At 52.1% G+C, this 15,871-nt stretch overlaps 1 long non-coding RNA gene across 1 annotated transcript; it reads right to left on the bottom strand.

Moving 5' to 3' along the window:
- Positions 1-9,670: 9,670 nt before the first annotated feature.
- LOC142604636 (uncharacterized) lies at positions 9,671-11,632 on the bottom strand. The gene is made up of 4 exons (XR_012838490.1): positions 11,558-11,632; positions 10,955-11,107; positions 10,574-10,799; positions 9,671-10,104 (listed from the first exon to the last, which is right to left on the bottom strand). It is a non-coding gene; the product is annotated as an uncharacterized LOC142604636 (long non-coding RNA).
- Between the last annotated feature and the right edge of the window lie 4,239 nt (positions 11,633-15,871).

Raw genomic sequence — 15,871 nt, 5'->3', positions numbered from 1 at the left:
GCGCCGGGGCCCGCGCAGGGGGGAGCGAGAGCCGCGACCGCCCGCCCCGCAGCGACCGCCCGCCCCGCCGCGCAGCGCCGCCCCGCGCCCGGCCCCGCCGGGGTCGGGGGAAAGAATAACATTTTTTTTTTTTTTTTTTTTAAAGTGATGGGGAAAGGGAAAAAAAATACAAACGGGGAAAAAAAAAAAAAAAGGGGGGTGCGGAGTGCTGCGGTGGGAGGCTGCGGGGGGGGGGGGGGGACTCTTCGAGTGATGCTGAGCAATCTCAGCTGACCCCAGCCAGCGAGACCCTCGGCCCTGTTCCCTGTCCCCGGGGCGTGTCACACGGCAGCTGGCCTTCAAAGCGCGATTTATTTCATTTCCCATAAACGAGGCACAACAAACAACTCTGGGTGCCCGTGCGGTTCATCCGCAAACTCTCACCTCCTCAGCGCTGCGGGTACCACCCCACCAGCACCGCTGGCTGCTTCCCAGAGCAGCCGGGGCCCTGGCCCCCCTCCTCCCCGGCATGCCTCCAGGTTTAATAAATGATACTCAGCCTTGTAAGAATGTGTATTAGTGACTTGATGGACCAAAGCAACTCTACTATGCATGAAGCATATTAAACATCACATCGACCCTCGCTTTTGATGGCTGTAACATGCATAACAAACAGGCTCGGTCCACGGCTGCAGCTGCTCACGCACGGTGGGGAGCAACACGGGCACGCAGAAAGCCTGAAATAACACCAGGGACAACTGCCGGGGGTTTCTGCTGGCACAGGTAACTCCCAACGCAGAGCCGTTGGGGGCAAACGGGGGGTAGCTGGGAGAGCCAGGGCACCCATCACTGTCCTGGTTTACAACACGCACACGTGGGTGCGCTGCCGCCACCAACCATCACCCCGCTGTGCGGCAGATCCGGCCGCCGAGCGCTTCTGAGCCTCTTATCTGCCGTGATTTATTCTTTAATTGGCAAAGCGTCCCATGTCATAAATATTAGCAATCTAGCACCTCATCATATAAAAACGAAGCCTCTTATCTATCTTTCATTGCCATATCCCTGTCTATCACCTGCGTGCACTTATCGGTCTGATACCTGTCACCGTAGTATCTAAAGCCACACGGGAGAGGCCCTGGAAAGGCCCTAATACCTGATTTCTGTGACAACTCTTGCCTGCTCTTCTGTGCGTGTCTGCCAGGGGTAGACCCTGCCTTTCCTTCTGGGCAGACCCACGCGCAGTTAGATGAGGGGTACACAGCTGGCAGCCCCACAGAATCCCAGTGCAGACCGGCTTGGGACCCCCGCGCTTCCCCAGCACAACGAGAGGTGTATTAGAATTCATCAGCTTTAATTATAGGAGGAAGGAAAAAAACCCAAAAAACACCAAGAGGACCCATCTTGCGTCAAGCTAGCGGCTGCAAACTGACACTCATGCAGAGCTGCAGAAGTTAAAACAAAATAAAACATCTTGGATCCTTTTTATCCTCTGCTCCTGTAATTTCAGCATGTCCAAACAGATTTTGGTGTGTGTTTATAACTGGTAACTTCATTTGCTCCCGGGCTGGGACCTTAAATGCCAAGTTTCATCTCCAAGTCAGTTTTTATGGCTGAGTTACATTAACTCCTGGGAGAGAAGGGGAAAAAGGAAATACATAAGGATGTAAAAGAAAGTTGGAGGTGGTTAGAAAAAGCCGGTCCAAAGCCCCTAAGAGTGGGTCGGCAGGGCAAAAATCATAGATCTTGTGGATACCTGTGTACAAACCCCGACAGCAAAAAGGTAGAAATCCCTTTCTTGATAGACAAACTACAGCTCAGTTGTGTCTGATAAGGAAAAACACATCTGGGGGCAATGCTCCCCCATGTCTCACCGGGGAATACATCTCTCACCTGCCTGTACCACACAAAGGCCATTGAGTCATCGGTGCCACAACAGAGGAAGATGAGTGTGGGCCTTCAGGGCTGTGAGCACGTCCATGGCGATCAGATAGCCTGCCAGCCGGTGTAAACGGCTTACCCCATCACTGAGCACGGGTGGGGGTCTGGCCCCAAACCTCAGGATCCCAAAGCACACTTAGCTTGATGGATGCAGCAGATATCAGGGTTATTAGACCCATGGCTGACAATCCACCTTTGTAGACTCTAACACATAAAATTACCATAACTAGGACATTTCACGCTCCTCTCCCATCAAGCTGTTTAGAGCAAATTAAATTTCTCCCTAACCAGCCTGTAACAGTTTGTGTTAGATGTGGACCTAAATGTTAATTGCAGTGACAATAACAGGTCTGATCCTGCAGTCCTTATTTGGGTAAAACCTCCCACAGAAGCCAAAGGAATTTTGCCCCAGAGAAGACAGCTGGATACAGTCCCACATTTCCAGTCTCTTGAAGATGCCAGAAGGTAGCAAGGATATTTCTGTGATGTTACAAACCTTCTCTTTCCCTTTTCCCCCTCATCCACCTCCCCTCAATTCTTTAATGCACTATTAATTTAATAAGCTCTACCAGGCTGCCTAATGCTGTGCTCAACTTCAGCTTTGCACTTCCTAGCTAAGGACTTAAATCATCATGGGGGGTCATGGGGGGACATTAAGATAATTTTTGCAGGTCATTGGCTTGTACATCTGCTTGATGCAGGGGCGGTTGAAGGTCCTACAGTGTCTGGGAGAGCTGTCTTGTGAAACTCTGAGTGGCTCTTGTTCTCTCTGCCCTTGGGTAACACAAATACCCTTTAGCCGGGATTCTAAGGAAGGTGGGCTGATGTGATGGGACGGGACAATTTGGGGCCTGCCTGTCTTCAGTTGAACAGCTTTCAATCCCGTCAGTCGATTCTGGCCAAATTTGACACAGAGAGAGACACGATGTTCATTCACAGGTCAGAGTCAGGTAGGCAAAGGCTTCTCCCTCCATCCCCCCACTCCCGCTCTTTGCCTTCATGTGTGCTCAAGACATTTGGGGCAAAGGAATCTAGGTGTGTGCAGGCATCAGGAGGAGGTAGGCACTGAGCTGCTTTGGGGGGTTGAGACCTGAGACTGTATTCAGAACCGGGCACCTGGACCCAGTAATTGGGTTTGGAAATCATAGCTTTTGTTTTTTCTAAGTGATTCCAGCTTATCTTGTCCATAACCCAGAATTATCTGATGGGACAAAAGCAAAACCTGCCGTGCTTCCCATACTGTTTCACACCCTCTGGCGCAGTTCAAAAAACCCCATCTATTTCCCTTCCTGGCTGCTGCATTTTATTACAGATTAAAGAAAGAATAAATACAAAGTCTAAGTGAGAAAGAACAGGAGAAGCTCACAGGCCACGTCTGGGCTCCATCTCCCCCAGCGCAGCGAAGGGCAAGGCTGCAACGAGCGGCCAGAGCTGCCCTGATGTAGGGAAGGGTGGTTGTAGCCACTGGCCTGGGGCTCACGGCCACAGAGTCCTTCCCCGAGAAGGCTGTGGGTGTCTCTGGCAATCTGGTTGCATATGTGAACTGAAAACCAAACGCAGACAAAGACACCTTCTACTCGTGGACGCTTTGTGGGAATTTCCCTGGCTTGTCCTCAACTCCAGCAACCTGCTCCCCCAAAACTCACTGCAGGTTCCGGGACCTTGAGCCCTTTGGATGCTGTAGGACCAGGATCTGTATTACCTGTCTCCCCCAGAAGATGTACAGGCTGCCAAGATGTCCGTGCACTGTGGAAGGTTCTGCCTGGGGCATCTGGACTGTAGGTCTTCAGGACAGGACGTACTTCTTGTTCTCAGGGGCAAGAGGAGCTCACGCGTCGCTTTGCTTGCCGGTACTAGCCAGGCTCCCTGGCAGCTGAGAGACACGGCAGGACTTCGAGGGACAAACCATGGCATCACACAGGGACCCTGGAGTCTGGAAGTGGAGGTAGTCCCCAAGAGCACAAGTCAGCAGGGTCTTGCCAGGCCCTGTCAGCATCCGTCAGACACATCCAGAGCATCCCTGCAAACCCAAACGGCTGCAGAGGGTGGGCCGCCGCTCCTCGGGGAGGCACCACACACGCAAACCAGCAAAAACTCTAAAGGACAAGACATTTCTCTAAGTGCTGGAGATTCAAACTGCTCTGTGTTTTTCCCAGCAGCATTTAACAGGCTGATGATGTTTGTTTATGAAGTGAAACGCACATGATTTATTTGATCTGCTGGAGCTGGAGAGCTGCATTCCCACGCCAAGGACAGGCGGAGACACTGCATTCTCCCCTCTTTTGGAAACTGCTCAGATAAAATAATGTATTGCACAGTTAAAAGTGCTGTGCTGCGCTTTCAGCTGCTTCAGAACTGGACATTAAATGCTTATTAGAGACCTCCTAACTTCCAAGCCATAGAGTTGCATTTGTTCTTGTCTGTCTCTGCATATGGAGCAAGTCTTAATAAAGCGTTCAAGCAGTTAAAACAGGTTTGGGGAAGAGGTCTCAGGGCACCCGGGCTCTTGTCTGGATCCGGCTGGAATAATCCTCAGGGAGGGTTCTTCCTCCTGTGCTTTGGTGGTGGATTGGGTTTAACATGTCTCACCCGGTTTGCAGGGACAGCGGTTTAATTAACTGCTTTGCAAAAAGACTCTGGAAATGGAAAGTCTAGTTCCACCTTTTATAACACCTGGAGATCTCCTTATTTAATCTCATCACCCAGACCAGGGCTTGACTGCCAAGGAAGCCAGCAAAGAAAGCATTAATGGATGGAAGATGAAACGCAGTACGTGAACTATGAGATTTACAGCTCTTTCGGGAAAGCACACAGAGCATCACCCATCCCGCAAGCGAGACACGAGCCAAACCCTCACCTGATGGGAACCAGCAGCACACTGACCAGTGCCTGGGCACCAGCTGAAGCTCATCCTGCACTGCTGCAGGCAGGGGCTTGTGCCTCAACTGCTGCCCATCAGCCTCACGGCAGAGAAGCCACCTCCTTTACACCAGGGCTGGAGGCTGTGTCCCAGTCACTCAGAGCCTTCTCTGCTAGCCTTCTCCTAGTCCCTGCATACAAAACACTTTGCAAATGAAGTGTGAAGATAATATGCTTTATCATAGGCATTTATTACTGATGATTGTTGTATAAATCTCTCTCCATTCACATACATATACATAAGGTGTATATAAATATGCAGTATCCGGCAGTACCCAGAGCCTTTTTGACGATGTCAATGTAGCCCCCATAAAGATAGTGGGAAATGATTCATAATATTTATATGACAGACATGATATGAACTGTAATAGCCTGTTGGGATCGAGAATATCCATAGGTCTCTGTCAGCCGCAAATGTGATTTAAATATTATATATGTGGCAACTGTAGCATTAGTAATATGATAGCTGTTATTGATAGTGGTCATAAAATGCAGTAGTTTTGCACTGAAGAATGTGAAAAATAATCTAGTGGTTTTCCTAATGGTCTTCCCAGCAATGCACTGAAAGGAAGTGTACTTTCAATGCCTCCTTTTTTCAATGCCTCCTCCTCTCCTCCCCCACCCTAAATTACCATCAAGTTCTATCGGATTACGGCCAGGGCCATATTTTATTCTGCTGATGTCAGGTTGTGGCATCTCATCCTCCTGGGTCTGTCTGGGGAGGGCGAGGGGGTCCCTGCAGGGTCCCTGCGGAGCGCCGGGGCTGTCGTGGGGCTGCCTGTGCCGGGAGGGTCGTGCTGTCAGTGATTTCTTGGACTGTACAGAGCAGGAGGGCAAGGAGCAGCAGGAGAGGGGCTGAAAGGAAAAGCTGATGCCATGCTGGGTGTGAAGGTGAGATGTTTGTCCGGCAGGATGGGCGATGGCAGAGGGTCCTCAGCCAGCATAAATCAGCACAGCCCTATAGAAACGATACAGCCACGCTGATTTACGCTCGCTAGGCTTCCCAAGTGGGGCTCTGGCACCCAGAAGTGGGAGTTGGGGCACCTGAATCCTCTTTGTTCCACTGGCCTCCTGTGCCCAAAGCCTGCCCCAGCCAGGGGCAGCACCAGTTCTCAGCAGGGTGAGGGTGGCTGGAGATAAATGCATCCTTGACCCTCCCATGTGTACCAGCAAGGACCTACCTGGGCTAGAGCACAGAAAAGCTGGGAGAGCCACGGGTGACACCACTGATCCCGAGTTATTTGCTATTTGGCCATCACACACCTCCACAAAAGGCTGGTGGCTTTGCACAGCAGCAAAAGGCTCCTTAGGACACAGCACGGAGGTGGCAGGAGCTGAGGGATTCCCCATACACAGAACCAGACATTTGAGCAAAGACAACAGCCTTCCAGTGCTACCAAAGAAGCAACGGTCCCCTTCCGTCCTGGCTGCCAGCCTGCCTTCATCTCCCCCTGTCTCTGTCCCAACTTCTTCCAAGAGCAAACAAGAAGGAAAAAACTCCAATCTGTGATAAATCAGTGGCTGCCACAGTCCTTAATTACACCAGTCCCTGGTTTTCCTCCATGAGAGAGCCAAGCGAGGATGAGACTTGCCTGGTGGAGAGCCCAGCTCAGCAGGATCCCTCGGACGCAGCAGCCCCGGTCTCACCCAGCGAGGTCTGCAGGGGAAGCACCGATCCCTGGTGCCAATCCAGCATCACTACCCTGCAGGCAGGGGAGCTGCTTTTAATGGCAGCGTCTAACTGGGATCAGGTGTTGCATAAAGAGCTGAGGAGTTACCTCCTGATGCTGTGCCTGCTAGTGTCAAGGGGAAGGGGGCAGCCTCAGAGGCAGGTATCAAGATGCCAGTTACATCCTTTCACATCACAGAGAATAAATCAAGGAAATGATACACGCTCCAAACAAACCAGACCGCGGGGCAAAGCATTGATCAGCTCCCTCGTGCGTAGCCTTAAAAAATAAATTAATTAGAGTTATGTTAGTGGGTCTTTGCAGAGGAACCCACTTGCGCTCTCATCTCCGGCTCTGATAAGGACTCTCCTTGCTCTGCACGCTAACGAGTGGGAAAGGCCATGCCGCAGGCTGCCCTGTCACACTGCTGTCTTAAGGGATTTCATTCCCCAGGATTACATTTTAATATTTTGAAGCAAACAGGGCACACACGTTGCAATTTAATCCAAAGCACCAGACTCTCGGCGGACAGAACCGGGCCCAAGGAAGAGAAAAGCAGTTTCTGCACAAATGGGAGAAAGAAACCAGAGCAAGGAAGGAGTGCAGACTGATTTTCCCCCAAAATGTAGAGGGGAACAGGGACTGCAACCTGCCCCCTCCATCAACACTGGAGCAGCAGCCACCCGTCCTGGCCTCCCCGCCTGGCTGATCTCCTCCCATGCATTTGTAACTTCGACGATACAGTACGTTTTATAAAAGAAAGCAGAAATGTATTTGAAAGTAAGGATCTAGGTGTAATTTAATCAAAGTTTTCTACATCATTTGCAATGCAAGGGACCTGATCTTCCTCTTCCTCACCCTGGCGTGAGCCAGGCGTTGCTCCAGGGAAAACCATGGGCCTATTTCTGCTGTCGTTTACATGAACATAAATCAAGAATTTACTCAGTTGAAATAAGTGGAACTGCACCAGTGTAAAACCAGTGTGAGATCAGAGTTACAGTGCTATAAAAGCAGTGTGAGATTAGAATCAGCCTCAGTATATTACGGAGATGGTTTGAGGAAAGCCTAGGGAAATTAGTAATATTGAAATTGGAAAAAAAGAAAAAAAAAATGGCATGTGATTTCCTGATGATTTGGAAAATCAAATCCTCAAGGCCAGCACTCATATTCCTTCCTCCCGCTGAGATGCCTGTACTGGTGAGCACTTCTGCCAGAACGGTGTTTCTGTATTATTTCTCTTCTGGGTGAAGCAGCTGTGAGATGCTCTGTATGAAGATGCCGTACAAAAATAAATTGAATCGAATTAGGGAAACAACTAAAGTAATTTCTTCTCTGTCCTCACATTAATCCATTTACGTTGATTCTTTGGGTGCTCCAAAGGGGATTTGCATCACTATCCTGTCAGCATCCACAGTCCCTTCCTCTCCTCTCCGACGAGCCTCGGCACCTCCTAATTCCACATCTTTTTACTATTCTCCCCTCTCCGCCTGCCCCTGCTCGGAGACTTCAAGGAGATTTTTACGGGGCAATTGGCTTCCCTGGCAGGTTGGATTAAGCTGTGATTTGCTCCCAATTGCAACGAGCGACAATGTTCTAATAAGACTTTCTGGGGACATGAATTAAGGGAAGGAAAAACAAATACTGTCTTTTAAATGAAATAATGATGCGTAAGGCCTGAAATACAACGAGAAGCATATCAGTGGCAATTTGAGTTGTTAATGGAGCCCGTGCATTGATATGCGGTGGCAAGCACGCTCAGAGGCAGTCAAAGCAATTCTGGCGTCACAGACCCGGCGGAGGCTGGGACATCATCCCCATCCAGCGCGGCTTCCTACTGCCCTAAAATTATACGTTGTGTTTCCAAGAGGATGAATTCCAGAAAGTCCCAGGGCCCAGGCTGTAAGTAGGTCAGGCTAGATGTTCATCGCCACGGTCTCATATGGCCTTGCAGTCTCCGTGCCCTGCGGTGAGGATGCAGAGCGAGCAGTAAATAGCACACCGCCGGGGACAAAGGCTCCATCCCCCTGCCAGGCTCGGCGGAGGGGACCTGACGTGGAAATGGCTGCAGAGATGCGGTGCAGAGATGCGGTACAGAAATGCGGTGCAGAGATGCCCCAGGGCTCCCGCCCTTGGTGTCCCAGATACTGATGTACTCCCCATCCCGGTGAGGGACATTTTGGAGGCTGCTCTGGTCCATCCCTGCTTCCACTCCTGCCGAGCCTCTCAAGGTACACTCATCTGCTCCCACAAGCGAGCCGGGGAGCTGCCTTTGCAAAGTCTCCGCTGCATTATCCCGGGAAAATCACCATCAGTGCCACAAGGCGTAAGTAGTTCACCCCTCGATGATGGCGACGAGCCCTGCTCATCTCAGCGCTGCAGCACCCGCCACACTTCACATCAGCCGAAGGGAGAGGCTGGGGGCACTGCTGATGTTTTTCCTCTTCTGTGTTGGTAAAAAACCCCAGAATTTGCCATGAAAAGGTGAGAAACCCCAGAGTCACACTCATGCTGGGATAGTTCCCGAGGCGCGAGGGATTGAGCGTGGCTCTCTCCCGCTGCCCCAAGCCCTGACCACTGTACTGTGCAATTCCCCTTCTCCTCCTCCTTCAGAGCCCAGGAGGGTTTCTCTGCTAAAGCTTCTATTTCAGCTCACTGGAATTTCCCTGCCGAAAAGAAACTCCACCAGAAAATTCCCACTTGGTGCTGGCTCTGTTGCACACGCGAAAGGTGCAGACGGGGGGGTTGCGGTTGCACAGCCCGTGCGATGGCCGGGGATGCCGTGAGCGGGTCCGGCAGCACGAGCCCCGCTGCCATAGCTCGCTCTCATCCTGCTGTACAGCCCCAGTCCTGTAACACTCCCTGAAGGTGCTGCATTTTGCTTTGGAAGAGCGATGCCCGGCCCCTTCGCAGCACTCATGCCTCCCTCTCTCAGCACCGGGGTTTCCAGGATGCGGCCGGGGGTTCAGATCACCAGCTGCTGACACTGCGCTTTTCGACAAGAGAGACGCATCGCACGGATTTCCAGTGTAAATCGTGAGACAATCCAACATAAACATTTCGAAAGAGATGGCAGAAGGGGGATGAAGTGAAGCATTGGGGGGGGGGCAGGTCCTGCTGCCATTTACACGATGGGAAATCGGACGTCACTTCCCAGGCTGAAGTGACCTTGGCTGAGTCCCCCAGATTTACTCAGCTTTTGCAGCAGCATCACCGAGAGCAGGACCCGACCCCTGAGGTCTTGCTTAGCGAGCAAGGTTGGAATTTCAAGAGAGCTTTTCCCCGAAATATCTTGAAATCTCCCGGTTTCCTCCCCCAGCCCCCTGTGCTGACCCCAGTTCCTAGGGGACCCGCAGGGGTTTGTACCCCCCCGGCACAGCTCTGCTCCGCAAATGCGATAGATCCAAGCTCAGGCTCAGCCTCGGAGCGTCTGGCACTGAAACGTGGCAGCCACGGGCCGATGAACGAGGCAGGTAACATCTACCCTTGGCTCTGGGAACATCTGGTTTTGATGCTGCTCAAAGCAGTTTCCAATCCCGCTGTTGTGTGTGCCACAGAAACACAGTTTCTGGTCCACCGTGCTCTAGGAAATGTTACCATCCTAAAGAAATTACAAAAAATCCCAGAGGTAACGCCGTACATACAGGTCCTGCCTGCCTGGCGGAACAGGAATCCTCTACTTAGAGGACCCAGTTAAACCACCACCGAGGGAGATCTGCTCGAGGCAGGAGTGATTGGCCCGTCCTTGCTTCTGCTGCTAAAGTTTTGCAGTTGGGATAGAGAACATGGTAAGGCAATAACCAGGACAATTTTATTTCCCTTGTCCGCTTTTTCTCAAGGATCAATAGTTCTCAGGTTTTTTGCCAGACAAACCCTGGTTAAGTATATCTTGGCTTTAAAAAGATCACTCAAGGTTGAGGACTGGCTCACGCTCAGTGTCTCAGCAGGCGATGAATTTGAAGCTGGTGTAAATGTGGCCCTAGGCTTTGTATAGCTCCCAAGTGGTTTTGATTTAAAAATTAGTTGTGGCATTCACAGTGTGTGATCATTCCCTAATGCAGCCTAAATACCTTCGCTGCCAGCGGGGTGCCCGTCCCGGGGGTGCTGCCTGCACCCCACTGCAGGCAGGGCTCCCTCCTCCAACACTGGCAGACATGCTCGCTGGCCGACACGGCTGCTGGCCGCGTTGCGCTCCAAATCCTACATGGATCTGCACCTATTGCTCAGTTTTATCCAGCATTTTGCTGGCGCTAAAGTTTCTCCATCAAGTGCTGCAGCTTCAGAAACCACCAAAGCCTGGGGAGAAAAAAGGGGGAGAAAGGTGGGAAAACCTCCTGATGTGCAGAGCAAGCCCCAAGTGCGAAGTGAGATGTCCCGGCCCCTGTCCCGCTGCCTGCTCGGCAGGGGCAATTGGCAGAGCTCAGTAGCACCTAATTACACCCGTTGGGTACCTGGCCCGTTAACGCCACGGCTCCGCAAAGTGAACCTGTGCTCATTTAGACCCGTTTAGTTTCCAGTCCTGACGAGGCTTTTTAATAACCTGCCGACGAGCGAGTGGCAGCGCGTTTTACACCGAGCCAGGGTACTCGGAGATGCTGGGTTTGCTGTGGAAGCGAAATGCAAAATAAAACATTATTACAAATAATAGTAGTGTTTGTGAGCTGCACTACGTAAGAGCTCAGCATTGGGATTGTTGCTTCGTTACAGAGCTCTCTCCTGCTAAATCTTTTCTGATACTAAAGCTGGCTCGATAGGGTCCTGATCCCTGGTTGAAACATCAATATTACTAATAAATAGAAATAACAAGTGAGGTAAAGGGCCAGGCCAACATGACCTGCTTTATGAATTAATGTAGTGAAAACTGGCCATTTTCCTACAGCCTTTATGTACTACAGGCACACATACGAACTTCATGCACATTTATTGGACATCAGTGCACTGAAATAAAGCTGGAGCAATGCTGTAACCTAATTACCGACTTGCCAGGGAAAAAGTAGGGAAGGCCCATTGCATACACCCCCGTGGCTTTCAGAAACGCTCGCTATTTTTCTCACCGGGCAGATGAAATCATCTCTTCCAGCCAGGCTTTTTCTCGGCGTGGATCCCCTCCCGGCCCCAGAGCCCAGAGCTCCTCGTTTCAGGGATTTCAGCCCCAGTCCCCTGCGCGATGCCTGGGTGTCACGGCAGGGACGTGTTTGGTCGGGAGCAGGGGCATGGGGGGATGGCTGTCAATGGGAGACGGGCAATCTGACCCCTCTCGTCCTGAGCGTGAGCACACAAGTGCATGTGCTTGTGGCTATATATACCTCTGTATCTGTATCTATATATACACGTACATATGTGGAGAGAGAGATGATGTGCATTTCTCTGTTCATCTGTAATTCTGTCCTGTGATTTTGGCATCCTGGGTGATTATTATCGGGAGGTGTGAAGCAGACGTGACTGTGCTTTGCTATGCGATATGATACTATCGTCACCGTAATGTTATATCCAGGCACAGCGGCCGGATCCGGCTCCCGGGAGCGCCGACCTGCCAGACTTGCTGCCAGCAATGCCGTGCCGGCTTTACACCGCCGCAACAGCAAGCCAGGTCCGGCCCTTCCTCCCAGACAGAGACACCACGTTGTGTCCATAATTTATAAGCTATTCAAAATTTATCGCTGAGAACAAACTCTGACTACAGAAGGGTTTTAAATCCTTGTTAAGTATTAAAGTGGAAATAACCGTGCTAACGCGGTGCTGGCAGGCAGCGGGGACAGGGCAGCATCCTCCCTGCCCAGCCGCCCGCTGAGCCTGCCCCCATGCCCCCCTGCAGCTGACCCAATGGTCCCTTTTATCCCTTTTTTTTTTCCTTTTTTCCCCTCTTTTTCACTTTCTGTTCCCTCTCCACTGCCATTTCTCCAGCCGCAGGAGCCCCCGGGTCAGGGACAGGTCGGGGGCTGGCTGTGCCCCCCCCCCACTGCCCCCAGCCCCCTCCTTGGGGGGGGACCCTTGGCTTTGCCGTGGGGGGCCCAGCTAATGCCAGCGATGGGCTGACAGAGCCATACAACTGCTTGTCACCCCGCCGGTGACGAATCGGCCTCGGTTGACAAGAACGGATGGAGGCACTTCCCGGGCTGACACGAGGGGCGAGAGCGGGGCCGGATCGGGGCCCCGGGGGGGGATGCGGGAGAGGTGCCGGAGGTGGCACCGGGGAGGACGGCGAGGTGGGACTCAGGTGGCCGAGCGAGGGCAGCCCCGCACGTTTGGGGTCTGGGCTGGGGCAAATTTAATAAGTCTTACGGCGGCCTCCTCCCAGGGCTTGGCTTAATGGGATGCCAGAGACGACAGGGTTGCCTCGATCTGCTCATTCCCTGGGTCTGGGGAACCATCCATCTTGCTCTAACCCTATTTTAAAAAAATATAAAAGGAAAGAAAAGGAGGGGGTGGGGGAGAAAGAAAAATGATAAATCTGTTCAGGGCTTTTGTTTGCCTGCGATTCCTGTAAAGGACAAAAAAATGAAATAAAAGCCAGGCCCATTTTTTCCCCGCTTGGTGTTGCCATGGGATAGAAAGCCCCCCGTTCTCAAGAGTGCAGTGTCTTTGGGGAGGGAAAAGAAAAAAACCCTCATTAACGTTATGAGTTGCATCTGTTCCCTGGGTCTGGGTCACTTCCAGCCCGCCAGCTCTCCCGTTGCCTGCCTCCCCCACCCCCGCACATTCCCATTGCTAATTTATTTGGATATCCATGCCCTCAGAAATCAAAGGGGAGATCTGTGCTCCGGCTCCGAGACAATGATCGCCATGCTGAGAGCATCCCGGCTCGGAGAGCATCCCAGCTCTCGCCTGGACGCGGGAGGCAGAGGGCAGTAGCCGGAGCGGGGTCTGGGAGCGGGACGCCTGCGCATCCCTCTGGAAAAGAGAAATAATAATCCTGGGTCACCACTGCGAGAGGCAGGAGAGGGAATTCATGCTTGGACAGTGCCTTGGGCAAGAGGGATTTGGAACAGCATTGCAGGATATTGATCCTCTGCACCTTCTTCTACTGGGACCTCTGACCTGCCAGACCCAAGCCCTTAAGGAACCGAATGAACAAACCTTCCTTTTCTGCTCCTGCTCGGCTCCCTGGCTCTTTCCGTGCTCAGGGAATGCGTGTGATCAGGACCCAGTGCTATTTACCACATCCAGGAGGGTAGGGAGGAGTAAAAAAAGATCTTTGATGTAATACACTGTCATAAAAACATGTTTGTACAGTAGAGCAGAGGCTCTCCAGGACTTTGCAGAATGAGGGAATTTGTTTGATATTTCCAATTGCATGTGTTAAGGAAGGTGAATGCAATTGCCTTTATCAGAGCTGCAAGGTAAAATACAGCAGACGGTGCAGGACTGGGAGCCATAAAGCAAAGAGCTTTACAGTGAGAGACAATACAGCCAGAACCAGCGCATGGAGAGGGGGATTTTCTTACCCAGCCATGGCTCCTATCTACCCGGCTCTCATTTCCAGGCTATTTATAAATGAAGTGCCGGGAGAAGGCTGGTCGTTGCGTGCACCGAGTCCCCCAGCACTGCGTGCACGGCTTTCTGCACCACGCTGCTAAAATGCGCCCGGTTCTCTGCAGATCCAGCTCTGAGAGTGCAGGGGAGCAGCAGCCCTGACCATCCAGGTCCATCTCTGCAGCAGGGATAAGTCCAACGCGAGGAAGGAGGAAAAGTGGCGATTTCAGCTGCCGTAAAACGGAGGTTTGGTGCCTGCTGTGCTCCCAGTGTACATGAGCCAGGCCCTAAAATACAGCTGTCCTGGATCAGGAGGCTCCAAGCTGGTGCAAGTCCTGAACAGGATGAGTGGCAGAGCTGTGCCGTGCTGTGCCGAACCACGCTGAGCCATGCCGTGCCAAGGTGTACCGTTGCATGGCATGCTGAGCCGTGCCATGCCGAGCCGTGCCGTGCCACCCTGGCTGAGGACACGTTCAGCAAGGCCAGGAGCGGTGGCACGGCTCGGCACGGGCTCACAACCAGGCGGAGGCATCCGCGCGGTGCTCACGGCGCCGGCTGAAGCCTGGCATCACCAGAAGGAAACGTGGCGGTCGTGCCTGCACGCCGAGGAGAGGAGCATGCACAAAAGCCTGCTCTGCACACTCTGGGGATCATTGGGTAACACCATGGCTTGCAGGTATCGGTTTGCTGGATTATGTGTAAAAGGCTTCACAGTCTTTATTATAAACACTATAAATAGGTTTGTGGTTCTTCTTTGAGTTTAAGAACAAAAGGCTGTTTCATTATCATTAAACTTGCGTTTGAGTTGCTCTGTGATCGAGTGTCTGGCTTTTTATTGCAAGCCAGGGCTTTCAAAAGCTCCTTAAATGTTAATGTCACCTTTAAAACAACAGTGGCGAGGCCTTTGATCAGCAGAGCCGGTCACTTCTTGCAGCTGAAGTAGGAACCAGCGACTGACTGATCTTGGGATTTTAATATTTCCCCCTTCCCCTTGCTGACCCCCAGCACCAGGAAAGAAGCCGAGCTTTGATCAGACCTGATTTTTTTCGCCATCTCAAGGACCTGCTGCTTAAAGCAGATGTTCAGCGCTGGGTTTTCATGGCTTGATGCTGTGGAGGAGAGCAGGGCATGGCCAGCATGTCTGGCTGGTCCTGCAAAAGTCACCCTCACTGTCCCTGCCAGGCTTTGGGGACAGGAGAGAGGTCCTGGACCTGCAGGATTCCCCAGGAGCTGTGGTTTGGGGCCACCAGCAGCACCCGCTTGTCTCCGCTGCAGATGCATCCCTGCAATTTAGAGGCTGGGGGCGGGGAACAGGATCATCTCAAAGTCTTTCCCTTCTCATGGCACCAGCATTGCCCTTCACCAAAAACTCACAGCAAGACCACACACCCATCGCTCGTTGTCCCCCATCCATCTGCTGCCCTCATCCCCATCCCCTCCGTGCTCAGATGCCGGCCGCCCCACGCACACGGCCACCGCGTTTGCTGCTGCTGAGGTTGCCAGGCTGGGGACGGGGTCACCCGCATCGCTCCGCGAGCAGGCGGGAGCGTAACGCCGGAGGAAAGCACATTTCAGGTTCAATTAATGCTATCCACGGCAGAGGCGGCTGTGCTGGTGCTGGTCTGGGTACAAGGATTTGTTTGCAGAGATAAGTGTGAGCGTAACCTGATGACACAAGTTGCCTGCTTCCAAATGTCAGGCAAAGTTCATGCAACCCATGTGAAACAAGTTAAAATTTAACAGAAATCTGCAAAGTGTTGTTTTGTAATTGAATCCATGATGTGGACGGGAAGCATGTTCAGACACAACCCAAATTTGCCTAACCCATAGTATTCTTCTAGAAAAAAGGTCGATTTAAAGGAGGCTGCTGCTGCTAAACATGCGTGCGCCCCCTC

The sequence above is a fragment of the Balearica regulorum genome, chromosome 20 (genome assembly GCF_011004875.1).
Source record: "Balearica regulorum gibbericeps isolate bBalReg1 chromosome 20, bBalReg1.pri, whole genome shotgun sequence".
In the NCBI taxonomy this organism is placed as follows: domain Eukaryota; kingdom Metazoa; phylum Chordata; class Aves; order Gruiformes; family Gruidae; genus Balearica; species Balearica regulorum.
This window is presented reverse-complemented; position numbering and strand designations above follow the sequence as displayed.